The sequence below is a fragment of the Anguilla rostrata genome, chromosome 18 (assembly GCF_018555375.3).
Source record: "Anguilla rostrata isolate EN2019 chromosome 18, ASM1855537v3, whole genome shotgun sequence".
NCBI lineage: Eukaryota > Metazoa > Chordata > Actinopteri > Anguilliformes > Anguillidae > Anguilla > Anguilla rostrata.
In genome coordinates this window covers 19,401,446-19,429,265 of record NC_057950.1, presented here as the reverse complement: position 1 = coordinate 19,429,265, position 27,820 = coordinate 19,401,446, and the positions used below count along the sequence as shown (strand labels likewise).

The 27,820-nt window shown below is 50.3% G+C and overlaps 1 protein-coding gene across 4 annotated transcripts in view; it reads left to right on the top strand.

Annotated features, from left to right (window-relative positions):
- Positions 1 to 27,820, top strand: part of LOC135245278 (RAC-gamma serine/threonine-protein kinase-like) — a 68,914-nt gene that overhangs the window by 16,158 nt on the left and 24,936 nt on the right. The gene's annotated exons all lie outside the window — the stretch shown is intronic.

The following is a 27,820-nucleotide window of genomic DNA, read 5'->3' as shown; positions in this document are numbered from 1 at the left end:
GGCTCACAGCACTTCAGGCACTGTCCTGCTCCCCCATTCTACAGGCTCAAGTGCACACAGTGCAAGAGCTGGGTTTGGAAGCTCAGTGGGCGTTGGGTTAGGGTTAGGGTTAGGGTTATTCTGGCCCCCCAGGGCTATGATGCAGGGACAGCATCATAGGGAGATTGTCTTCAGAGCAGGTCCTGTCCTGCATGTGTGTTATACAGGCACTGTTTATCGTTTATCGTTTCTCTGTCCGTTAAAACTTTGCATGTGATCATGTGACACCAGTAAGTTTACCAGCATTGTGTTTTGCGTTTTGTATAAATATTAATCTTTTTGTATTTATGACAGTCCCCTGGGAGGTTTAGTTCATCCAGTTTGTGCCGATTTAAAAGACAGTTTATAATGTTTTTAATGCGATTTATGGTTGACCGTGACATTTTCACGAGCTGTGTCTCTTCATATAAAATAGCTTGAGGTCAAATTTAATGTAGAATGAAAGCGCAAAGATGGACCGGTCTCCTGGGTTCCTGCAGCTGCACGCATGGCCTCTGAATCCGATTTGCTGTTGAATGTGATGATGCTCTCGGTGTGTTTAAGGTGCTGCTCGGTGAGAGGGGGCGGTGATATGACTGGGGCGCGTGAGGGGTGCAGGAGTTGGGCGGGGCGTTTCAGAGCCGGAGATTCGGAGCCTAGTTCCCGCCGCTGCTCTGCGTCCGGCTCAGTTTGAAATTCCCTCCCGCCTCCTGAGAGGGCCACGCCCAGGCCGGAGGGCCGGGAAGACTTGGCCCCGGCCTGGGAAACAGACGTGGTTTTGTTGGGCTTGGGCTCCTTCCAAGATGACCCCATTCACCTCTCTCTTTCTGGCTTTCTCTCTCCCTCCATCCCTCCCTCCGTCCAGCGGGGTGGACACTGCAGTGCTGTTGTTCCTGCGGCCCAGCCTGACACAGGCTGTGTCTGCTCTGCCACTTTTAAACAGAGCTGTGCGATTCATGGGACAAAGCGGGGGGAGGTGACATCATTTCCTGTTTACGGCACTACATAATGTTTATGTGCTCAGGAGGGCCAGCCAGACTGAGTGTGACTCCAGGCACGTGGTTTCCCACACATACTCATACTCTCACACACACACACACACACACACACACACTCATACTCACACATAGACACACGCACATACACAAAGACACACCCACACACACAGGTGCTGAATGAGGAAAGTTTTTTGGAGTTGGTTTTTGTTCTCGTTGACCATTTGTGTTGGGACCTTGACAGCAGCTTTTGCAGGCTAAGTTCCCCTTTCATTGTTTTAGAGAAGCCTTTTGGTGTCGGGAATGAGTTCATCAGTTCTTTAGTGTTAGTGAGTAAGACACTGGCCCACAGTCTGCAGTTTCCAGTCAGGGTCTGGCGTACATTCGTTATCGTTATATCCTTGAGTCTGTTTGTTCATCAGTATCATTTCACTAGATCTCAAACTTTAATCATTTGATATATATTTTCATCTCCTTGTTTGCTTGATATTTTCCTCTTATGTTTAAAGTAAGATTTCAGAGGCTAATATGAATTGACTGGTTAACCCTCCAGGTCTTGAGGTCTTCTTACATGAAGCGGTGGGACCTCTCAGCCAAATGTTACATTCATAATGTATTCAGTTACTTCCTGTGGTGGGTGTACACTTAAAATAATGCATCTGAATGACATAAGAGTTACATAACCCAAAACCAACAGGGATGTTACTTTTCCTACTCTGTAGTTATGTGTATTGTATAGGATGTAGTTTCTCATAGTCATAGGACTCAGTGACTCCCCTCCAGCGGGGATCAGCGACTCCTCTCCTGTGGGGAGTCAGTGACTCCTCCTGTGGGGGTCAGTGACTCCTCTCCTGCTGGGATGGGGGACTCCCCCTGGGCTTCAGTCTCTCTGATGGAGAATATTGTAGTTGTGATCCTAGAAGGCTGTGGATTGTTGAGATCTTTATAGCTATGTCTTGCTTTATCTCTTGCATCTCTCTCATGGTAACCTTCGGTCCAGCACTACAGCCTTCCCATCAGGCACCCTGCCTAGGGAGAGACCATCATGGCTCACACAGGGGGTGTGTTCTGGGGAGAGGCCATCATGGCTCACACGGGGGGTGTGTTCTGGGGAGAGGCCATCATGGCTCACACAGGGGGTGTGTTCTAGGGAGAGGCCATCATGGCTCACACAGGGGGTGTATTCTGGGGAGAGACCATCTTAGCTCACACAGGGGGTGTGCTTTTGGGTACCACTACAAAGCTTCTGTGATTCTTGTTCTTGTTACTCAAAAACAGAAGTACCTGGTTGTGGATGGGCTGTGTGCTCTAATGACTGTATATTTGGGATTTTATTTGATACCGCGTTTAGTCTAGAACCGCTTGTGTACTGCAGGGCCAGGATGGGCCTAGTCTGTAAAACCACCTCCATCATTACTTAACAACTGTGTCCAGTCCAGATTTTTCACAACTCTTTGAATATCGGTCAGCCTGACAGTGCTGACTGCCTCCATTTAGAGAGGAAGAGCAGCCTGAGTGTGCAGACTGCCTCCATTTAGAGAGGAAGAGCAGCCTGAGTCTGCAGACTGCCTCCATTTAGAGAGGAAGAGCAGCCTGAGTCTGCAGACTGCCTCCATTTAGAGAGGAAGAGCCTGTGGCAGGCTGGCGGGGCGGGACAGTGCGGGACAGTCAGCTCCGCTCTAAAGTGCGGCATTGTGGAGCAGAGCAGTCATGTGACCCTCTGCGTCCGTCTGCTCATCATGGCATCACGAGACAGCTGCAGCTGGAGGCCCTGACCCAGCGCTCTCTCCTTCCGCTCAGTGTGGGGATGTGCACCCCTGGGGCTTCTGTTCCCCACACGCATGTTTACTGTGCAGGATTCCTCTCGGGGGACGTAATGCTGGGACAGTGCGCCAGATGTGCTGGCCGGTCTCAGAAATGGGCCGATAATAGCTTAAGCAAACTTAGCTGTAGCTGTGTCATAGCTGATATGATGATGCAAGATACATGCGCCAATGACTCTGCAATCTCAAAATATGGACTGTTCCTTCCCATGTGAAGAAATTGTTTAATAAGCGTACTGGATATAAACTGTAATTATACTTCAAGTATTCTTAAGCATAAAAGAGTATGTATTGCTTTAAAAAAGTATTTGCCCCTTCCTGATTTTGTATGTTATTGCATGTTTGTCACACTGAATGGTTACAGATCTTTCGAGAAAATGTAATATTAGACAAAAATAAATAATTTCATTTATTTAATTTAAAAACTGATCAAACACCCTTCTCAACCTTGTGAAAAAGTAATTGCTCCATTAGTTAATCAATCAGTCAACTAATTAGCTGAATCTAATTAAATCAATATTATAATATTATATTATACAATATTATAAATTATAATCAATTAAATTAGGTTAAGTGAACACAGCCAACCTTGATTGCAACCAACCCTGTTGAATCTAAACCTCACTCTCATTCAACCTTACCATCAGAGTGCAGTAGTCACCTCAAAGTTTCTACAAGTGCACTATTCCACGATCAAAGGAAATTCCAGAAGAGATGAGAAAAAAGTTATTGAAATATTTCAGTCTGGAAAGGGTTACTGTACCAAGCCACATTGTACAAAGCCCAACTCCACCGAACCACAATGAAAGCCATCTCCAAATAGAGAACACTTGGAACAGTGGTGAATCTTCCCAGGAGTGGCTGGCCTGCAAAAATTTCTCTATGCCTTTTAGGATAATGTTTTATGGACAGATGAGTCGAAAGTGGAACTTTTTGGGCAACACAAGTCCCATTATGTCTGACTTAAATATCCTACAGCATTAAGCACACAGTGCTCTCTGCTTAATAATAAAATAAGGAAGTTGAAATATTTTGTTAAACAAATAAAATTTGCATGTGCTCGTCTACTATTTGTAAATAGGGAAGTGTCAGTCAGTGTGGGCAGACAAACATTGCTTCTTGATATCGGCCCAGAATTTCCACATCGAGCACCCCCTACTGAGAACCATGCATTCTGTTTTTATTTCATCTCTGCCATCAACGACCTGTTCTAGCTCCTGCTCCACTGAGTAACGCATTCATGCAGCTGCTCTGGCCTCACCCCATGGAGTAACGCAATCATGCAGGCTTTCTAGCCCCGCCCCATAGAGTAATAGAATAATGCAGGCTTTCTAGCCCCGCCCCATGAAGTAGCGCAATCAGGCAGCCATTCTGGCCCCGCCCCACAGAGTTAAGAAATCATACTGCTGGTTTGGCCCGCCCCCACAGAGTTAAGCAATCATGCCACTGTCCTGGCCCCGCCCCATCGAGTGATATACATGGTTTGCTGTTCCGGCCCCGGCCCGCAGAGTGATGTAATTTGGTATCTCACTGGCCCTGCCCTACAGCCCTTGTGCATCCATTCACTCCTGAAGATGTCAGTGTGAGTGAGTGCGTGTGAGTGTGTGTGTGTCTGTTTGTGTGTGTGTGTGTGTGTGTGTGTGTGTGCGCGCGCATGTGTGTGTGTGTGTGTGCGCGCATGTGTGTGTGTTGGAGTGAATGGGTGTGGGTGTAAGTGTGCGTGTGCCCCTTTGACATGTGGGTGAGGTGGCGGGATGGGGCAATGGAAAGGGCACTGGAAGTGCTGCTCCCGTATGAATGGCCTCATTGAGGAGGACACGAGGGGAGCCTCTTGCACCCCATTCAGACGCTCCTCAGGGCTGTCTGTGGAACACTGACCACATTGAGGCCCTTACCACTGCTGGCCGAAGTGTGATCCGCACAGTGGTCCATGTCTAGAGCATGGACGGGTGTGGCCAGAGCAAGGAGGGGTGCAGCCAGAGCAGGGAGGGGTGAGGCTAGAGCAGGGTGCGGTGCAACCAGAGCAGGGAGGGGTGTGATCAGAGCAGGGAGGGGTGTGATCAGATCAGGGAGAGGTGCAGCCAGAGCAGGGAGGGGTGAGGCTAGAGCAGGGTGGGGTGCAACCAGAGCAGGGAGGGGTGTGATCAGAGCAGGGAGGGGTGCAGCCAGAGCAGGGGATGGGGTCAGAGCATGTTACCCCACCCCCTTGTCATGGTAGGGCTGTGTCCGAATTAGCCTCCTAACTACTAAGCAAAAATATCTCTAAATATTTACCAACAATACTGTAGAAGTGGCCATGGATAGGAGTTTTCACTCATTCATACGCTATGTGGCAGAAGTGCTTGGATGAGGCCTGTATCTCAGAGGCTACAGGCTGTAGGGTGTGTGTTTGTGTGTGTGTGTGCGCGCGCGCTTCTGTGTGTGCGTGCTTGTATGTGTGTGTGTGCGTGTGAAAGTCCGCACGCTCACTGTGTCCTGTTACAATGGAATCCTGACGCTCCTTAATCCCATGTTATACCAGCCCTGCTCATAACTCAGTAATGAGCGGGAGCCATTAGCAGAATTGGTGAAGCTGGTCAGAGCTGGGCGGGTGTCAGCTGCAGGCTCAGAACCCAACTTATCAACATACCCAGCAGCTTCCATATCTGCCACTGCCTGCTTTCCCTTCAGGCTCTATGAAACGTTCTGTGGATCTTTCTGCGAGACAGCGGTGGGTGAGTCCGTCTGAGGGTGTAGCGTTACGTCATTCATGCAGCCCTGCTTTGTTCCTCAGGCCGTGTCTGCTGGCCCCCTGGCCCTGACGTGGGGGTCCCGTTTCCCTGCATGTCTGAATCTGCACTCAGATCACCTGTGATGCGCTCAGCGCAGCCCGTCCCGTGAGCACAGGGAGGTCAGGGAGGATATAAGCGCTGTGGAGCTCACTTCAAATATCCTGCCATCTCTTCCCCCAGCTTCCCCCGATCCGCTCCCACTTCCTGTGTGAAAGCGCTCTTTTATGTATGAAAATAGCTCAGCCTCTCCAGCGGCCCTCAACTGCTGATCTCCAGCTGCAGGCCAGAGAACCTCGGCTCCCTGCTCCATCTGGAGAGAGCCAGACAGACATGTGCCTGCACCAAGGGGGTATATACGTACATGAGGGAGGGTCAGATACAGGCAGGGGGGTATATACACACATGAGGGAGGGTCAGATACAGGCAGAGGGGTATATACACACATGAGGGAGGGTAAGATACAGGCAGAGGGGTATATACGTACATGAGGGAGGGTAAGATACAGGCAGGGGGGTATATACACACATGAGGGAGGGTAAGATACAGGCAGGGGGGTATATACACACATGAGGGAGGGTAAGATACAGGCAGAGGGGTAAATACTAGGGTCACGAGGGGTATATAGCAATGAGGAGGGTAAGATACAGGCAGGGGGTATATACACACATGAGGGGTAGATCAGGCAAGGTATACTACTGGATAGCAGGCAGGGGTATATACACACATGAGGGAGGGTAAGATACAGGCAGAGGGGTAAATACGTACATGAGAGAGGGTAAGATACAGGCAGGGGGGTATATACACACATGAGGGGTGGTCAGGCACAGGCAGGGGGGTACGTATGTGCATGAGTACTGGTGTGCTGGTGTGTTAAAACTGTCTGAACAGCAGCTTTAGCTCCATGTTTTATTAATTCCCGTCTAGAGCATGATTTGAACTGGCAGTAATGACAGCACCTAGAGCCACGCTGATGTCATCAGTCAAACTTAAAAGTATCTCGTTTCTTGATGGGAAATGATTCTCTCCTCTGTAAACCCCAATGCATGCTGGGAACACATGCTTACGTAACTGGTATTGATTGGGTGTGCTTGCGTAACTGGTACCGAGTCAGTTGCTAAGGCACTGTGTGGTCCTTCTTGACTATTGCTTGTCTTGCTTGTAACAGCATTGCTTGTTGAAAAATAACCATATATATTTACCTTATAATGATCAGTTAACATGAACTAACTGGGAATTCAGTTGGTCTTGAAGGTTTCCAGGCTAATGAAATATTTGAATTTGAACTTCAGGGATGTTTATTTGTATTTACCCAGCACAAACTACATCAGCAGTCTGCTGTGTAAAATCCTGGCATTCCAGGTACTTACCCTGAGCTTTATCTTGTCCACGAGCCATCTTGGATGTCTTTTGAGGTCTCGGAGAGTGTGTTTATGCGAGAGCACGTCTCCTTCATTCATAATTACTGCAGGAGAGAGAATGAGAGTACTCCACTCTGGGAGGGCTCTGTGGCCGGCTGTGGGTCACCCCAGGACACCAGTCTCTCTCCCTGCTCGCTCTCCTCGACGGTCTCTGTGCTTCCAGGTTGTTCCGGCTGCCTCCTCACCCCGGGGACTTGTTTAAAATACTCAACAGTGTGCTGGGGAGATGGAGGCTGATTTAAATTGGTTTTGACTGCACTGCATTTGCAGTGCTTCTAGTGACATATTAGCTCCTGATGAATGTTATCAGTGTATGCGTTCAGAGCTGTATTTGTTGTAGCTGTAGACATGCAAATAGCACCCAGAGAGCATGGCTCCCTTATGACCAGGCTTGCTGTTCTCTCTCTTCCTCTGGGCATTTGTTTCTCTGGTGCTGGGTCTCCCACATTTAACCTCAGGCTGGGTAAAGGTGGAAAGCTGTTTGGCATTTGTAACTGGCTCATGTATATTTTGACCTGCTCTGTTCTGTGAGAGTAATAATGTACTGTGACTACAGAGCTGCTACGTGTGTGTGTGTGTGTGTGTGCTTGTAGGGTAACCTTCACCACCTAAAACTAGTTCACACTCTTATTGGCTGGGTGCTGTAAAGCCAAGGCCGATTCACGCTCTTATTGGTTGGGTGCTGTAAAGCCAAGGCTGATTCACGCTCTTATTGGCTGGGTGCTGTAAGCAATGATTACACAGCGGCTGTAAAGCCAAGGCTGATTCACACTCTTATTGGCTGGGGCTGTAAAGCCAAGGCTGATTCACACTCTTATTGGCTGGGTGCTGTAAAGCCAAGGCTGATTCACACTCTTATTGGCTGGGTGTAAGCCAGGCTGATTCACACTCTTATTGGCTGGGTGCTGTAAAGCCAAGGCTGATTCACGCTCTTATTGGCTGGGTGCTGTAAAGCCAAGGCTGATTCACACTCTTATTGGCTGGGTGCTGTAAAGCCAAGGCTGATTCACACTCTTATTGGCTGGGTGCTGTAAAGCTACGGCTGGTTCACGCTCTTATTGGCTGGGTGATCTGAAGTTAACTGCTGTGCCTGTACACACCTCACAGTGTTTACCTGCTGTATCTGAGTACACCTGACAATGGAGTTAATGTGCCTCTGCTCTTGGGTGTGAGATTGATTTTATGGTGTCAGCACCAACCCAAATATTAACCACTGGAGTAACAATTCAAACTGATTTTGCACCTGCAGCAATATGGGAAACCAACAACCTATGGACTAGTTGGTGAAATTTTATGAAAGAATAATGACAAATTTGGCTGTATGAATTTAACATTTAATTGAGCCAATTTCAGGTGAAATAGTGTAGTGATAAGTAGAATATTTTATTCAAACTGTGCTTAAGTAAAAGTACTGTCAAATGTTGTTCAGAAGCCAAAAGGAATCAGTAGCTAGTTAGGCTGTAATAGCTGTCTCATTAGCTGTTTGCAAGTGATTATTTAAAGATGTGCTGAAAGACAGTTCAAGCAGAAACTAATGGCTTGATGGAACAGGAAGTGCTGTGAGTCCAAAGATACTATCCATGTACAGACGTCCAATATGCCTTTCTGCATCAGGAAAGCCAAGACAGAAATAGAATGAAATATTGTGAGGGAAAGGGCCATTTTTAAACTGTGTTTTCTTGAATAAACATTAATTTTGCAGTTTTACAATGGAGAAACTTTTTTGTGTTCATGCTTACATGCGTGCATGCTTGCATGTGTGCATGGGTATGTGTACGTGTATGCGTGTGTGCACGGGTGTGTCCATGGCCATGCGTGCATGTGTGTCGACATGGGCATGCATGTGTGCATGGGTATGTGTGCATCCGCATGTATGAGTGTGCTGATGTGTGTGAGCTTGCATGTGTGCATGGGTATGTGTACGTGTATGCGTGTGTGCACGGGTGTGTCCATGGCCATGCGTGCATGTGTGTCGACATGGGCATGCATGTGTGCTTGGGTGTGTGTGCATCCGCATGTATGGGTGTGCTAATGTGTGTGAGCTTGTATGTGTACGTGTATGCGTGTGTGCACGGGTGTGTCCATGGACATGCGTGCAGGCGTGTGTGCATGGGCGTGCACGTGTGCTTGGGTGTGTGTGCATGCGTGTGCGCATGGATGTGTTTGGTTGGATGTGTGCATGGGCGTGCATTTGTGCTTGGGTGTGCGTGCATGCGTGTGCGCATGGATGTTTGGTTGGATGTGTGCATGGGCGTGCAGACTGGAGCTGTAGGACACTGTCACTGCTGTGAATCATCCCAGGGTCACTGAGTACAGAGGCAGCTGTGTGGGGGGGTGGATGCTGTGCCAGATCTTTGCTCAGACACCCGTCTGCACACTCCCTGTGTCTGTCTCCACTTCCTCTGCCCTTCAGAGCTTTCTCTCTCTCTCTCTCTCCCCCCTCCTCTCCCTCTCTCTCTGTATTGTGTACTCTGTTAGTGCACATTACTGTGCCACAGTGGGCAGATGGAGGGTGATGTGGTGGCTGAGTGCAGCGCTCACAGCGCAGCCCAGCGCATCTTCTCCTCCCTGTCTGGCACACCTGAGCAGCAGCTTACTCTGTTCCCTGTGTGCAACCCCTCGCCTTCTCCCTGTGGGTGGGGCTATGGGCGGGGCCAGTGGCAGACTGCTGGCTGGGCAGGGATGCAGACCATCGCCCTGTCGGTCTGGCTGGTCTCCGGGCCTGAGAGGTTAATGAGATCAGGAGCTCAGGCCCTGTAAGCACCTGAGAGAGTCTCAGATCCTCCCCACTGTCTGTCTTTATATCCCCCTCCTCCCCCCACCACCCATATCACATGGGCTGTGAGCCTCCCCCCTAGCGCACTTTTGTGTGATCTGAGCTCAGCTGGGACAGCACAGAACCTGCTGCTCTTTACTGTAATGTGCGCATTGGGCCTGCCCCTGCATGTCACACAGCGGCATGAGTGGGCTGAAGGCTCCGCCCCCCCGACTGCCCTGATTTTGGGGGCAGAGCTGGCCATGGGGGGGGGGGTTACCCTGGGAGGGGCACCGAGCAGGGCTGTGCCGAGGCCGTGACCGTGACCATGACCGTGACCGTGACCATGACCGCTCACACAGGGCAGGGCTCGTGGGTTAAATCGCCCGTTAAGCTGTAACATGGAGACTCTTCCCACAATGCCTCAGCATTATAGCAGGGACCCAGGGCTCAGTGATCCTGGGCCAGGAAATGTGTTCTGTTGTGTCCATATTATGCTTTGTGTGCTGTTGTGCCAATCATTGATTTCTCTGTTAATATTCACAAAGTCTACCTTAGCTCTTTCTGTATGCTATGTAAGTATACGCAACGTCTAGGTTAGTTGTTTCTGTATGATATATCAGTGTACAGAAAGTTTAGATTGTTTTTTCCTGTGCACACGTATATGCTTGGCTTTACCTGGGGCTCAAAAGCACAAGTAACAGCTCAGTACTTAAGATGCAGTTCACTTGCTAAGGGCAATACAATGAATGGTGAGAATGGGCACGTTTTTTGTGTGCATGTATGTACGTACGTGTGTGGACAGCAGTGTGGCATTTAAGGGATAATGGGTAGGGAATGGGTAGGGTGTGCTTCGTGCCTGTGTGTGATGCCTTTGTGAGAACGATGGTTAGCATGTGGTGCTCTGCATGTGTGTCAGTGTGTGTGTGTGTGTGTGCTCCACTAGTAAATGGCAGACTATAACCTGTCCTGCAGTCTCTCTCTCCCCTGAGGGCCACAGTTCACCTTAGATGGCTTCCCATGGAAAAACCCTTTTCCTCTAATCCAGTGTCAACTGAGGTAAAGCTGAAGTGCAAGTGTCCATTAAGGCTCAGAGAGGAGAGGAGCACTTGCAGAGTTCCCTGGGGGGCCTCGTGGAGCCCCAGTACCTGTGCTGTTTGAGTCTTAATTTGTGGGCCCACAGAAGAAAGGAAATGCAGTGGTTTGAAATCTGGGATCAAATGCAGCCAGAGAATGCTTTCAGGAAACAGTAAACAGTGTCTGAGCGTCTCCAGGGTTCTGTGCCCATCGTGCATGCAGATGTTTTGGTGCTGTTCAGAGTATGGCTACATTCCTGCCTGCTAACTTTAAAGTGCTCCTCTGTCTCTCAGCCTGCTACTACTTTTGTAGTAAGGGTGATCTGGGACTTGGCATGCTGTTTACCCAGAGTGCATTGTCATCAAGCCACAGGGCGACCTGCCCTTACCCAGAGTGCATTTCAGCTGGACTGCTGAGCTGATGTGTTGTTTGTGTTGAGAATGTTGTGGCTACAGTGCACTTATGTTGTAACTACTGGTTTTGCAGCAATTCTCCTCTGTTGTGTTTGTTTTTATTTCTGCATGTGTTTTTGAGTTTGCATAGTTTATGAACTCGCATTTCCCTTTGTGTCTGTGCTTTCGCTTTTCATGCACAGTCGCTGTTGTGGGCCACCATAATGTCCTGAACCTTTAGGTCCATTTGGTTTCAAAAGCAACATGATGGCCATTTCTCCCAGGTGCAGAGGCTGACTGAATGTGTTGAATACTTCTCTATGCAGAATGAGGTTTCTGCAGGTCAGCTGTGCATTGGTATTGTTACAGTAATGTGCAGTGAGAGTGTTGTAGTAATGCTGTAACACTGCCAGTGTAATGCCCAACTTGTCTTACACATTGTTATTGAGAAGGTTTTTGCTGAAAACCATTTTAGATGTGAACCATATAAATCTACCTGACACTGTTTCCCCTCTCAGTGGCCTCTGTTAACCCCTGTACACAGGTGGCCTGTCCGGCTCTTCCAATGTGCATCGGCTGTATGACTGCTTATGGACTCTCTCACTACAAATGCATCAGTTTTCATGAAGTACGTCCTGTCTTGCTGGCTCACAGGGAAGTCTATAGTTTTTAGATTCACCCTTAAAGTGGTGCAGGCCATATTTGGTTGTCTGTAAGCATATAGGGTACTCAGGCTTGTTTGTGATGGGATGAATGGGTGTGGTGATGGATATCCGCACACGCCTGGAAGAGGAGGCGGTTCGGACGTGCGGTCTTTCCGACAGCTAACCTGGAGCTGCAGGAGCCTTAAAGCGGGCGGCCTGCGAGGCGGTGCTCTTCCCTCTGAGCCGAGCCAACCCCAGCGTGGCTCAGCGCCCGATTGGTCCTGAGATCAGCGCAGGAAATGGCCGCTGCTTCCTGGCTCAGCTCTGCAGGCGCACGACAGTACCTGTGCCAGGTGGAGGGAGGGCGGGTGATTAAATACACTGCTGCAGGATGTGCTTCGAGATGTGGGAATATTTGTTATATCGAGTGTAAAACACCGAGACTGGGCTGAGCAGAGGTGAGCAGTCTTATGGGAATCGGAACAACTCGGTACTCCAGAGGCTGGCAAAAAACAAAGAAACAAACGAGCAACTGCAGAGAGTGACATGGGACAGAGAGGAGGGCTGGGATGTGATCCTGGCCAGGTCACTCACAGGCCCAAAGAGGGAGCGGTGGGAAGGAGACCCTGGTTCTGCTGGGGGGCTGACAGGGCTGTGCTGGGGGCGTGGCCTCCGCGGTGCTCCTGTACAGCGTGTGTGTGTGTGTGTGTGTGTGTGCAGGGTGAAGGCTCGCTCGCTGTGCCTACAGAGCGCTCCTCAGCTCAGATAACCCTCACTGTCCGCGCTCATGAAACATTCAGCGCTGCATCTCCGATAGAACAGGACATCACTCCGCACACGTTCCCCGGAAGTTTGTCTTTGACAAGTTTAAAAGACAGGAACGTTCCTTTTTGATATCATGGGGTTGCATGATTTCTCCTGATCCACATTTTCTAAGGTTAACATGGGTAACTAGAGTGGTTGCAGACAGATGCCAACTTCCCTTTTTCTGCAGGTCACATGACCTTAGCACAGACATACAGAAACAAACAAACAGACAAGCATTCACGCATGCGTGTGCTCACTTATACCCACTGTATTTTTGGAGCCCCCATGGGGGGCAGGTGTGGGGGTGTGAGGAGCAGTGGGGGTGTGGGGGGCAGTGGGGGTGTGGGCACCAGTCAGCTCTGCAACTATTTCCTCTAACTTTTCCCCCAGAGAGCTGAAGTGCAGCACACAGGCCATCCGGTGGGGGCGGGGGGTGCTGGGAACGCAGCAGCTGCACAGCTGTGGTGTGGAGGAGGGGTGGGGCGTGAGGGGCGGGGCTCTGGGGGCGAGCAGTGTCCCAGGACCAGATGACGGCGGGAGCTCCTTCCTGCCAGCTGCCACGGGGCCCACAGTGTGCGCAGATGGCCCCCCAGGACAGGGACGGCTCAATAATAACGCACCGCGAACAAAGGCTGCCGCGCGGCGCGGATCAGGCGCGCACCCCCCGCCTGGCCGTCCGGCGGCTCATCCACATCTGCATGGCCCTGCGCGCTCTAGCATGTGTGTGTGGAGGCTGAGCTCTGACAAGAAGGGCTCACCAAAAAATATTATACTGTGGGGTACAAATGAGAGATGAACGAATCTCCTGTCTGTATTGAAACTGATCATGTTAGAGATGATTCAGTCAATCAGATTTCATTGATTGTTTGATGATTCAGGCACCTGCTTTCCTGGGTGTTCATTCTGGATTGCCTCTTTGAGGGGGGGGCTTTTTTGACTCTCCTGTCACACCTGTTTAGAGAAACTAAAAAACCCCACTGGCTGTGAGACAGGAAGTGAAATACAGGGGGAAGCCCTTTAAGCAGGAAGTCAGGGCTTTGGTTTTGTCTAGACTGTGGTATGCCGCTGACAAATATGGTCTGTCCCGGTGGTTTCTCTTTTATAGCTGTTATCACATATACGCATCATATACCTGTACATAGAATATGGATATGGATACAGCCTGCAGCCTTAGCTGTGCCTGAGGAAGTGCGAGAGCCTGCTGAAATGCGATTGGTTAATTTTCTCGTTTTTCAGCCAGGGTCAGAAGGGTTTGTGCGCGGTGGTCCTGTTGAGGGCTAGTGGTGTGTGGGGTGGGGGTCTGTGAGCGTGGGGTGTGGGAGGGTCTGTGAGGGCAGGGTGTGGGGGGGTCTGTGAGGGGTGAGGTGTGGGGGGGTCTGTGAGGGCAGGGTGTGGGGGGGTCTGTGAGGGTGGGGTGTGGGGGGGTCTGTGAGGCAGGTGGGTGTAGGGGGGTGGGGGTCTGTGAGGGTGGGGTGTGGGGGGGTCTGTGAGGGCGGGGTGTGGGGGGGTCTGTGAGGGTGGGGTGTTGGGTGTCTGTGAGGGGTGAGCAGGGTGTGGTGTGGGTGGGGTCTGTGAGCGGGTGGGGTGTGGGGGGTGGGGTTTGTGAGGGGTGTGGGGGTCGGTGTGAGGCAGGGCGTGGCGGGGGTCTGTGAGGGCAGGGTGTTGGGGGGTCTGTGAGCGCAGGGTGTGGGGGGGGTCTGTAAGCGTGGTGGTCTGTGAGGGCGGGGTGTGGCGGGTGGTGCAGGTGGTTCTCCCCCTCACGCGCGGGGCTGTAGCAGAGCGGGGCGCTCGCTGTAAGGGCTGTGTCAGCGCTGGCTCCAGCGGGAGGATGTGTCTCTGAGTGCAGACGGCTCTGAAAGCGGCGCAGACAGTTTGTCGACCCCATGCTGACCCCGACGCTCCGGCGCGGGGCTGCTGATTGGTATTCTGAGCAGGCCCTGCACACAAGCTAAGCACTTCTACAGGGCCAGACAAAGCCTATAATTGTTTGGCCTAAAGCAGAAATCTTCCTTGTGTGTGCCCCCCCAACCCCCCTCTTTGTGTTTGGGGGAGAGGTCTGCCATTGGTATGCAAATGTGGAAATATATGGTGTCACTAACCAGATAAAACAATCATCCCTTTTATAAGCCTGTCATAGTTTCTGCTTTTGACTGAAATACAGTGGAAGGCAGTGGCTGCTGGATACTGCTGATAGTAATAGGAAGCAGTATGACCTACCCATAAATCTTAACCCTAACATTACCCGTAATCCCTAACCCTACCCCCAAAACATACCACTAAACCCTTACCCCTAAGCCCTAATGCTACCCCTTAATCATACCCCCTAGCCCTAAAGCTATCCCCTAATCATATCCCCCGAAACCCTAACCCTACCATCTATACCCTTACCCATCTTCATAATCCCTAACTACCTCATAAACCCTAAACCTTAAACCCTAACCCTAATGGGTGTTGTTCCTCTAATCCACTGTGAATGCTGATGTTAAATGTTTTGTATAATCAATGAATAAACTTGTTATAAAAACATATGAAGGGTGGAGTTGAATTTAATACATAATCACGGTATGTAGCATTTGATCTCACCCAAGTACCCCTTCTGATAAGAACTGTTGTAAGCACTAGTGACAGGCCAAGTGATTAGATAATTGAAGCATGGTTTGGATATTCCACTAGACTAACTGATGTGTTTCTTTTTTCCTCTTTTTTCCTGGTGCTGTGCTGTGCTCCTTCTCCATGCTGCGGATCTGTGAGTGCAGGTGAGTCACAAGGATGATTTATTTCTGTTTATTTACTCATTTAAGCAATAAGCTCTGCCACATACCACACTGATGGATAGAAAAATGAATGGAATTGTCATGGAAACAGCCCTTTGGTTACTCCAAGGTCGTTCTGGCAGTGGTGCTGTTTATAGGTGTTGTTAGGGGTGTTGTTAGGGGTGTCTCCGAATTATTGAAAGTCCTGGTTTCTGGCTGGCTTGTGGCTGCAGTTTTTTGCAGTGGATTTACAGTGTTGTGATGGACCAGGCCAAGCGTGAAGCATCGTTTGGAGCAGGTCAGTGCAGGGCACAGACTCCATACTGCCCCCTAATGGTTTCATTCCCTCCCTCTCAGAGCTGTGTTAGACCTGCCTGACACAGTGTGTGTGGGGGGAGGAGGAGGGGGGGGGATCTGTAAAACAAAGCACCTGTTTGTTGTGGGCCTTGGGGGTGCAGGTAACTGCTGTCACAAAAGCCCACAATGAGAAAGAGGGAGGGGCTTACCCGCCCCCCCACATCCACTAAGATCAGTGCAAGGAGATGTGTAAGTTAGAACCACTGCAAAGCTCCTCTCTGTGTGTTGGGAATCGGCTGGCGTGTGTGGCACAGAGCCGCACTCTCTGTGTTGGGAATGGCTTGCTGTTCTGCTTAATTAGTGATTGCATGGTGGATGTGGGAGTGCGGTGGGCCCATACAGCGATGTGGTAACAGCTACAGGACCAACACCAGCAGCAGTGTCTCCCACAGTGAGAACGCCCCCCCCCCACCCCCGCTGAATATGGTGGGAAGTATGGGGGTTGATTGACTGGAAAGGTTGTTAAGGTTAAGGGGGTGGAAAATTACCCGCAATTTTTGTGAATTGTTCTGTGGAAGCTGTGAGAGTTTGGGAAGCTAACAAACTTTTGTTTGTGTGATTTCTCAGGCTAGGAGCACCAGCATTAAAACCAGTTTCCTCTGGTTCCTTAATCATTGCCCCTCAGCCCGTCTGTCTTGTGGGCATGCCATTAGGATCACTTAACTGCTGTGACATCTGTACCATAAGCATAATTTCTCAGAAGGCTTTAGCATAGCACACAGTACCTATTAAATCAGTCTCATTGTTGATCTCTGTGAGAACTGTCAGGGCGCGCTGACATTGGTGGGCTTCGCATGAGCAGGATGCCTCCACTGCAGTCAGCATTGGCTGTGCAGCTGACTCTCTGAGCTCAGCACAAATAGCATATTATCTGCATTCACTTCCAGTATGCAGCTCCTGCAGCGAATGCTTTGCTTAGCCACAGCCCATTAATGATATTTAGCGTAATTGGTGGTTCCTTGTTTATGAAATTAGGCTTACAAGGAGATAATTTGCAGAGATGTTACATGTGATTGAGTGTGTTAATTGCTTCTCCAACGTCGTGTATTTATTTTAGGTGTATGGCTTTGTCATTCAGAAATAGTGCTGAACGAGGGCTATGATTGATTGATTGAAAATCAGCATGCATGAAGCATTTCTATTAATGTCATTAATTCTGAGTAAATGGTTTCAAATTTCAATAAGCACTTGAAATAGCTTAGGAAATATAATTTCGTATCAGTAAAGTGGCCAAAGGCTTGACACGATTTAATACAAATATGTGCATGTTGTCTACTGCACAGAAAAACTCGTGGATGACAGATAAATATTTCAGTGAATTTTTATCTTTGTTCTGAGCAGCACCTCATGTCCCCTGGGTCATCATTAACGTGACCCTTGGCAGTGCTTTGTCATTCTGGTCTACATTATATATTTGAAATGGTGCATCTCCCGGGTTCTTCTGCAAAGCTCATCTCCAGGACTCTCTGTATCCTGTCAGGGTGCTTTAGAAACAGGCTTCCTCCAGTGTCACACAGTGGCCCTGCCTCATTATGGGTGGTTGTAATGTGGCAGTGGAACGGGCTGATGTGGGAGGAGTCCCACAGTGGCCACACCTCATTGTGGGCGGTTATAATGCGGCAGTGGAAGGAAGGGCTGATGTGGGAGGAGTCACATGGTGGCCACGCCTCTTTGTGGGCGGTAATCATGTGGCAGTGGAAGGGGCTGATGTGGGAGGAGTCACACGGTGGCCATGCCTCTTTGTGGGCGGTAATAATGTGGCAATTGAAAGGGCTGGTGTGGGAGGAGTCACATGGTGGCCACGCATCTTTGTGGGTGGTAATAATGTGGCAGTTGAAAGGGCTGGTGTGGGAGGAGTCACACGGTGGCCACGCCTCTTTGTGGGCGGTAATAATGTGGTGGTTGAAGGGGCTGATGTGGGAGGAGTCACACGGTAGCCACGCCTCTTTGTGGGCAGTAATAATGTGGCAGTTGAAAGGGCTGATGTGGGAGGAGTCACACGGTGGCCACGCCTCTTTGTGGGCGGCAATAATGTGGCAGTTGAAAGGGCTGATGTGGGAGGAGTCACCCGGTGGCCACGCCTCTTTGTGGGTGGTTATAATGTGGCAGTGGAAGGAAGGGGCTGATGTGGGAGGAGTCACACGGTGGCCACGCCTCTTTGTGGGCGGTAATAATGTGGCAGGGACTGGTGTCGGAGGAGTGAGACCACCGGAGCCAGGCTGCCGGTCAAGTGTGCCCCTCGGACGAGCGTGGCACCATCGCCTCTGGATGAATTGAAATTAAATGCTGGGTAGGACAGGTTTGGAGCACACTGTGGGGTATCTGAGCCCGTCCTGTCCCAATGAGGGTGAGACTGGGGAGAGGAGACTGTCATGGAAACAGCCCTTTTGCGAGTACACCTTCAGACAGTGTCTTAGGAATGCCACACTCCTTTCACAGTGCCAGATGAGCATGCTTCTCCTGGCGCGTGTTTCAGCTCTGATGGTGCAGGTGTGGCTGTTTTAAGTGGCTTTCTGTGCCAAAGTTTGTGGGCATCTGTTCGGCAGTAATTTTGCTTTTTTGATGTTGACATCAAGCTGGGTGCGACAATTCTGCATTGTTTCGCAGAAAGCAGCAAACATGTGGTCTGCAGCGAAGGTCTCCGATTTCCTGCTGTGCATTGTGGGTAGACTTCTGTTTCACACACGGTTTATTTTCCAGTGTCAAGAGTGATTGACAAGAGTAGCAGAATGCATAAGAACCAGCTGTCCAACACTTGGGATTCCACCCCTGTAATACCCATTTGGCGGACCGTATAAAGAGTTTTATTTTTTAGAGCTGAATTTTGTCTGCCCTCTTCCTAAAACTTAAGTGTTATAAGCACAAACACGGCAAAGTTTTTGCTGCTGTTAGGGTGTGTGTTTGGGAATGCTGTAGTTAGGTGTGTATTTGGGAATGCTGTAGTTATGTGTGTATTTGGGAATGCTCTAATTTGGCGTGTATTTGGGAATGCTGTAGTTAGGTGTGTGTTTGGGAAAACTGTGTGTTAAACATGCTACTGTGTGTGCACATCAACCTATGTTTTTATTTTACAAGTTACATTATTATTATTATTATTATTGGTTGAGGTGGCAGTAGTAGTTGTGTTGCTGGTAGCAGTAGTATTTCTAGTAATGTAATGCTTACTGCGCCTGTGATAACACACAAAAAGTTCCTTTCATAAAACATTTACAGAACAAAAGTGACTGAAGATTAATAATAAATTATCATTAAAACAAGATAAAATCTTTAACAAGATGTAAAATTTAAAAACTCATAAAAATGAAATTGTGCTGAAGAAGACTGTGATAACAAGATTGAATAATAAAATTGGGATTAAGGTTATTAATTTCCTTCCTGAAAATCACCCCTGGTAGAGTCTTGTCCTAATCATGTAAGTGATGGTTAGCATGGCTTTCAGAAGAGATAAATACTCACCATATGGTCTGCTTGCAGTGTCCAAGTTTTCTAATGAGCTGCATTAGTGGGGGGTTTAGTTTGGGGCAGACCAGCCTTGTGCTAGCCAGCAGCTACAGTCTATATTGCTCAGTACCTCACTCAGTACAGCACTCAGCACAGCACTCAGCACAGCACTCAGCACAGCACTCAGCACAGCACTCAGCACAGCACTCAGCACAGCACTCAGTACAGCACTCAGCACAGCACTCAGTACAGCACTCAGCACAGCACTCAGTACAGCACTCAGCACAGCACTCAGCACAGCACTCAGTACAGCACTCAGCACAGCACTCAGCACAGCACTCAGAACAGTGCTCAGCACAGCACTCAGCACAGCACTCAGCACAGCACTCAGTACAGCACTCAGCACAGCACTCAGTACAGCACTCAGCACAGCACTCAGCACAGCACTCAGAACAGTGCTCAGCACAGCACTCAGAACAGTGCTCAGCACAGCACTCAGAACAGTGCTCAGATATCTCGACCTCATAGACCAGTTTACAGCAGTCAGACGCTCAGCACAGTACTCAGACAGTGCTCATAACAGCAAGCAGCCGACAGGCAGATCTCAACAGTCAGTACACCTCGCTCAGTACGCACTCACGCCTCCCAGATCGACGTGCACAACTCACAGATCGACTGCAGCACAGCACCGCAGATAGAATGCTCATCAGCTCACACAGCGCCAGTACACATCACCATACATGGTGGACCGGTTTCCCCGCCTACAGTCGGCTTACGAAGCGAGGAGGCTCATTGGTTGTCTGTTGATTCTCGATCAGCAGGGCGCTTAGATTTTAATGTGCATTTCATTAACTGCCAGACAATGTGATGTGCTTAATTGGCCAAAATGCACAATAGTTTTGTGGGGGGTGGGGGGTGGAGGATGGGTTGTGGATGGGAAGGTGGTGGGGTGGGTTGTGGGGAGGTGTGGGATGGTTTGTGGGAGATGTGGGGTGGGTTGTGGGGGGTGTGGGATGGTTTGCGGGGGATGTGGGGTGGGTTGTGTGGGGGGTGGGGGCTGTCCCACATTGTCCCCCAGACCAGCTGCCTCTCAGCGTCCCGGCCCACTCCCTGCTATGCTGAATAAATAATGAGCTGTCCTATAATAGCCATTCACAGCACCGCGGCTACTGAGCGCGCTCAGCTCTGCTAATACCCTTCACGCCCGCCTACTGAGGCGCTCAGCTCTGCTATAAACCATCAGCACCGCATCGACTGCTACTCGCTAATAGCATTCACAGCACCGCGGCTACTGAGCGCGCTCAGCTCTGCTATAATAACCATTCACAGCACCGCGGCTACTGAGCGCGCTCAGCTCTGCTATAATAGCCATTCACAGCCCGAAGCTACTGAGCGCGCTCAGCTCTGCTATAATAGCCATTCACAGCACCGCGGCTACTGAGCGCGCTCAGCTCTGCTATAATAGCCATTCACAGCACCGAAGCTACTGAGCGCGCTCAGCTCTGCTATAATAGCCATTCACAGCACCGCAGCTACTGAGCGCGCTCAGCTCTGCTATAATAGCCATTCACAGCCCCGCCGCTACTGAGCGCGCTCAGCTCTGCTATAATAGCCATTCACAGCACCGCAGCTACTGAGCGTGCTCAGCTCTGCTATAATAGCCATTCACAGCACCGCAGCTACTGAGCACGCTCAGCTCTGCTATAATAGCCATTCACAGCACCGCAGCTACTGAGCACGCTCAGCTCTGCTATAATAGCCATTCACAGCCCGCAGCTACTGAGCGCGCTCACTCTGCTATAATAGCCATTCACAGCACCGAGCTACTGAGCGCGCTCAGCTCTGCTATAATAGCCATTCACAGCACCGCAGCTACTGAGCGCGCTCAGCTCTGCTATAATAGCCATTCACAGCACCGAAGCTACTGAGCGCGCTCAGCTCTGCTATAATAGCCATTCGCAGCACCGCATCTACTGAACACAGCTCTTCATGTCCTGCACCTGTTTATCATTGGGCCCCTGCATTCCCTGCCCTCACACCCTCTCCTCATGCCCCGCCCTCACACCCTCTCCTCCTGGCCCTGACCGCACACCCTCTCCTTCTGGCCCCGACTGCACACCCTCTCCAGCATTGTGTAATTTTGTGCCGAATCAGGTGCACTGAGCATTGTGTAGTTATGTGCCAAATCCAGGTGGACTGAACGAACATGTTGATGTTTCATTGTCGTCTGTTCGTTAATGCACAGAGAGTACTTTGAGCTACTGTTAGCTGGACAGCTAGTCATGAATAAAGCTGATATTGCAAGTGTTTGTTTAGCTGTTAGCACACTCATCTGCTACCAGAAGACTAGCACTGGGGGACAGATGGCTGAATTCTGCTGTTTGCACTGCGCTCTTGAGTTTGTAAGTGTCACAAACTAATGATGGGCATGTCCACATGTTTCATGCACTTTGGACTCTGTTTCAGGCCTTGGAATCTAGGCTTGTGCACACCTGTGCCAGGCTGTGTCCAGTGTGTAGTGTTGTACACACCTGTGCCAGGCTGTGTCCAGTGTAGTATTACGCACACCTATGCCAGGCTGTGCCCAGTGTAGTATTGTACACACCTGTGCCAGGCTGTGTCCAGTGTAGTATTACACACACCTGTGCCAGGCTGTGCCCAGTGTAGTATTGTACACACCTGTGCCAGGCTGTGTCCAGTGTAGTATTGCACACACCTGTGCCAGGCTGTGCCCAGTGTAGTATTGTACACACCTGTGCCAGGCTGTGTCCAGTGTTGTAGTATTGTACACTCCTATGCCTGGGGGGGCAAGGTTATTTTGGGATTCCTACCTTACCCTTACTGAAGTGGAAAGGTTAGGGGGAGTCTGCTTTCTGAGCCCTGTTGGCTGCTCTTCCCTCAGTATGGAACTGTGCTGATGAGAGAGCCTGCACCAGGGAACCATCGCCATCTAGTGAGCAGTCAGGGGAAGTACAGGCCAAGCAGAAACAGGCGGACAGGCATCCCAAGGATGTGAATGAACATTTTGTATCAAAATCCAAAGTTGGACGCACATACACACAAAGTCAGCGCACAGACAGGCATGCATGCACACACACAATATTCTAATCACAGTGCGAGCTGCTAGCTTGCAAATGCATGTGTGTGTGTACAGTATATGTTTCTGTGTGTGTGTGTGCATGTATGTGAGCGTGTGTGTGCGTTTGAGTGAGTATGTGTATGCGAGTGTGTTTGTGTGTGTCTGTGTGCTGTGTGTGTGTATGTGTGTGTGTGTTTGTGTGTGTGCGTTTGTGTGTGTGTTTGTGTGTGTGTGCGTGTGTGTGTGTTTGTGTGTGTGTGTGTGTGTTTGTGTGTGTGTGTGTGTGTGTGTGTGTTGTTGTGTGTGTGTTGTGTGTGTGTGTGTGTGTGTGTGTGTGTGTGTGTGTGTGTGTGTGTGTGTGTTGTGTGTGTGTGTGTGTTGTGGTGTGTGTGTGTGTGTGTGTGTGTGTGTGTGTGCTGTATCTCCCTGCTCTGTGCAGTACCAGCTGGGTATACAGCAGCACCAGGAGGCTGTGTTGTATGCAGCTGTGCTCTCAGATCTGCCTGAGGCCCCAGGGAGAGCCTGAACCCTGCTGCTGTACTGCTGTGCCTTACTCTCTCCTGTATCCCCGCGCCTCCTCCCTCTGCTCCTGTATCCCCGCGCCTCCTCCCTCTGCTCCTGTATCCCCGTGCCTTCTCCCTCTGCTCCTGTATCCCCGCGCCTCCTCCCTCTGCTCCTGTATCCCCGCGTCTCCTCCCTCTGCTCCTGTATCCCCGTGCCTTCTCCCTCTGCTCCTGTATCCCCACACCTCCTCTCTCGTCCCTGTATCCCCGCGCCTCCTCTCTCCGCTCCTGTATCCCGCGCCTCCTCCCTCTCTCCTGTATCCCCGTGCCTCTCCCTCTCCTCCTGTATCCCCGCCCTCCTCCCTCTGCTCCTGTATCCCCGCGCCTCCTCCCTCTGCTCCTGTATCCCCGCCCTCCTCCCTCTGCTCCTGTATCCCCGCCCTCCTCCCTCTCTCCTGTATCCCCGGGCCTTCTCCCTCTGCTCCTGTATCCCCGCACCTCCTCTCTCGTCCTGTATCCCCACGCCTCCTCTCTCTCCTCCTGTATCCCCACGCCTCCTCTCTCCCCTCCTGTATCCCCGCACCTCCTCCCTCTGCTCCTGTATCCCCACGCCTCCTCTCTCTGCTCCTGTATCCCCACGCGTCTGCTCTCTCCTCCTGTATCCCCGCACCTCCTCTCTTTCTTCCTGTATCCCCACACCTCCTCTCTCTCTTCCTGTATCCCCACGCCTCCTCTCTCTCTTCCTGTATCCCCACACCTCCTCTCTCTCTTCCTGTATCCCCACGCCTCCTCTCTCTCTTCCTGTATCCCCACGCCTCCTCTCTCCTCCTGTATCCCCTCTCTCTCTTCCTATGTCCCTGCACCTCCGGTCTAAATGATCCAGTTTAAATGTTTCAGAATAAAGACCCTATAGCGCACTCCCAAACAGTGGCTAACAGATGAAATGACTCTTCCCTTAATAAATCGTTAATCTTTCATTCTTGGACTCTTGGAGAAATGTAGAGATGATGGATGGAGAGATGAGGGTTGGAGAGATGGTGGGATGAGAGATGAGTGGATGAGAGATGGGGATGGAAAGATGGAGAATGGAGAGATGAGGGGATGGAGAGATGGAGAGGTGGGGGGATAGAGAGTTGGGGAGATAGCTGGATGGGGAGGTGGAGAGATAGCCAGACAGAGAGAGGGAGGTGGGGAGGTATAGAGATGCTGTTAGCACCAAAGGCTTTCTCACTTGCTACAAAGCTGTGTGTGTTTGTGTGCACGTGTACATATGTATGTATGCATGTGTGTGTGTGTTTGTGTGCGTGTGTGCATGTGTGTGTGTGTGTTTACGGTGTGTGTGTGTGCATATGTGTGTGTGTTTATGGTGTGTGTGTGTGTGTGTATTTGTGTGCGTGTGTGTATGTTTATGGTGTGTGTGTGTGTGTGTGTGTGTGTGCGTGTGCATATGTGTGTGTGTGTGTGTCTATGAAGTGTGTGTGTGAGTGTGTGTCTATGGAGTGTGTGTGTGCGTGTGCATATGTGTGTGTGTGTGTGTGTGTCTATGGAGTGTGTGTGTGCGTGTGCATATGTGTGTGTGTGTGTGTGTGTGTCTATGGAGTGTGTGTGCGCGTGTGTGTCTATGGAGTGTGTGTGTGCGTGTACGTGTGCATATGTGTGTGTGTGTGTGTGTCTATGGAGTGTGTGTGTGCGTGTGCATAGTGTGTGTGTGTGTGTCTATGGGTGTGTGTGTGCGTTGCATATGGTGTGTGTGTGTGTCATGGAGTGTGCGTGTGCTGTGTTGTGTGTGGGTGTCTATGGGTGTGTGTGTGGCGTGTGCATGTGTGTGTGTGTGGTCATGGTGTTGTGCCTGTGTTTTTTAGTATGCATGTAGGGCAGGACAGCTGCCGTCTGCTTGGTAAACGACAGCGAAAGTCAGCAAGGCTCAAGCTGCTGTTGGTTTTCTGCACTTTTCTGCTCACTCGTTCCAGTACACCCCCCACACACACATACACGCACACCTCATCACACACACACACACATAACTTGCAGATATGCCAAGTTATCTCAACAAAAAACGTTCTGAGCATATCAAAATGCCAAGTTACTCACGTAAATAATATTAGCTCACATATATTAAACAAGCTCTATTCCAAAGCAATGCTACCCAATTTCTCCTAAATTACTTAGTGTGGCTTGTTCCTGTTCTTTCGTCTTACCATTTGAAGGGAATATGGTCATTCAAACTTTGTCACATCAAAGTATCAAATTACAAAAATTGCTGCATGGAAGAAGACATAATTTAAATGAATGTTTTACACAGCTGATGAAAAATGACACTCCAGAGAGGATATTTTTATACTTGGTTGTCAAGTTAACTTTACAAAATGCAAATATACAAAATCTTGTGGATCTTAAAATAAATATCTTTTGTAAAATAAATTCTGTAGATGTATAGATAAATATAGAATACTTTATCTAATAGATAGATAGAATACTTTATTAGAAATTTTTCAAGCAGCATATAACATCACATTTACAAACAGACATGTATAGTAAGAAACATACAATCATTTACACTAGAGAAAGGGGAATGAATAAATACCATTGAACATATAACATATTTGACATTCTGATATAATGTGAATATCAATATTGCATAAGGAAATAAAATTATAAACACTTAAATGGCCATGTGCGGTCAAATTGACCATCTTTTATGTTGCGTGTATGCTTGATGATTTGATCGCTGCTTGTAATATTGCGAAAGGACTCCTATAGTACCCAGCTACAGCCCCGCTGAACTAGGCCCTGGCTAGATGTAGCCTGCAACAGTAGTCCAAGGTTTTAGGCCCAACCCTTTAGTCATGTAGCCGTGTGAGCCATGAATAGGGTTGGGTACAGAAATCCAGTAGCACTTGGCTCTAGTTCCCATACGCCTGGTACTGTACCTTTCCCGGACAAATCACAATGCAGATTTTGGTGCTTTATTTTAGTAGCTTCTTCGCTAACATTACACTCGCCTTTTATGCCTGTGTGTCCAAGTATCCTGCAATTGACCACTTTGATCAAACTACTTTTATCAGATGTTGTTTTTGACAGAAGATGTAGGTAAATCTCCAATGAGGAGAATTATTTAGTGTGGGACTGGAGCATTTGTGATGACTAATTCGGCAAGAAAAAGGAGGAGGATAAGAAGCTAAATAACCCAAGTTTGGGGCTTTATTGTGTGGACCTGTGAAGTTGTATCTGGACTCTGTGTTTTTAAGTACTGAGAATCTGTTATCATTGTGGTTATTTCTGTAGCAAACCCTGAGAAGTGCCGTAACTTGGCGGATGGCATAAGTGGCATCTAAATTTGTCTTTAAACTTCACAGCCTTATCCCGAATCACCAGCACTAATAAATAAGATGGGTTTGGGGTGTGTGAGGGTGGCAGTGGGGGTTTGGGGTGTGTGAGCGGGGCTGTGGGGGTTTGGGGTGTGTTGGGGTTTTGGGTGTGTGAGGGGTGCAGTGGGTGTTTGGGGTGTGTGAGCGGTGCAGTGGGGGTTTGGGGTGTGTGAGCGGTGCAGTGGGGGTTTGGGGTGTGTGAGCGGGGCAGTGGGGGTTTGGGGTGTGTGAGCGGTGCAGTGGGGGTTTGGGGTGTGTGACTGGGGCAGTAGGGGTTTGGGGTGTGTGGGGGTTTGGGGTGTGTGAGCGGGGCAGTGGGGTTTGGGGTGTGTGGGGGTTTGGGGTGTGTTGGGGTTTTGGGTGTGTGAGCGGTGCAGTGGGGTTTGGGGTGTGTGAGCGGTGCAGTGGGGGTTTGGGGTGTGTGAGCGGTGCAGTGGGGGTTTGGGGTGTGTGAGGGGCAGTGGGGGTTTGGGGTGTGTGAGTGGTGCAGTGGGGGTTTGGGGTGTGTTGGGGTTTTGGATGTGTGAGGGGTGCAGTGGGGGTTTGGGGTGTGTGAGCGGGGCAGTGGGGGTTTGGGGTGTGTGAGCGGGGCAGTGGGGGTTTGGGGTGTGTGGGGGTTTGGGGTGTGTGAGCGGGGCAGTGGGGGTTTGGGGTGTGTGAGGGGTGCAGTGGGGGTTTGGGGTGTGTGAGCGGGGCAGTGGGGGTTTGGGGTGTGTGGGGGTTTGGGGTGTGTGAGCGGCAGGGTTAGTGTGTGTGTGGGGGGGGTGTTTGGTGCCGTTTGGAGCCCCCGTGTGCTGGCACGCAGCAGCTTGGTGGTCCCAGGGCTCCCGTCACAAACCCATCTTTAAGCCATCTGCAAATCAGACCAGCCCTCGCCAAAGCATTACATTAAGCCCCTGTTTGGGATGATTAACAAATGGCTGTTTATTTTTTTCCCCTCTCGTTCTTTCTTCCATCTCTCTCTCCCCCTCTCTGTCTCTTTCTCCCTCCCCCTCGCTCCAGACCAAGGAGCGATGGCGGCTTCTGTCAGGCCAGAGGAGTTTTTTTTAGAAAGCAGGCGCAACCTACGCCTGCATCTCGGACCACAGACAAATGAACAATTAATCTGGCCTTGTAATTGCATGGCACACGGCGCGTTGCTTTAATTGTGTAACAGAAGCGCGTGCGCTCAGTGCTGGAGCTCTGGGCTGAGAACCAGCAGGCCTGTTTGAGCTCGGGGCTGTGCAGGGCAGCAGGCCTGTTTGAGCTCGGGGCTGTGCAGGGCAGCAGGCCTGTTTGAGCTCGGGGCTGTGCAGGGCAGCAGGCCTGTTTGAGCTCGGGCTGTGCAGGGCAGCAGGCCTGTTTGAGCTCGGGGCTGTGCAGGGCAGCAGGCCTGTTTGAGCTCGGGGCTGTGCAGGGCAGCAGGCCTGTTTGAGCTCGGGGCTGTGCAGGGCAGCAGGCCTGTTTGAGCTCGGGGCTGTGCAGGGCAGCAGGCCTGTTTGAGCTCGGGGCTGTGCAGGGCAGCAGGCCTGTTTGAGCTCGGGACTGTGCAGGGCAGCGGGTCTGTTTGAGCTCGGGGCTGTGCAGGGCAGCAGGCCTGTTTGAGCTCGGGGCTGTGCAGGGCAGCAGGCCTGTTTGAG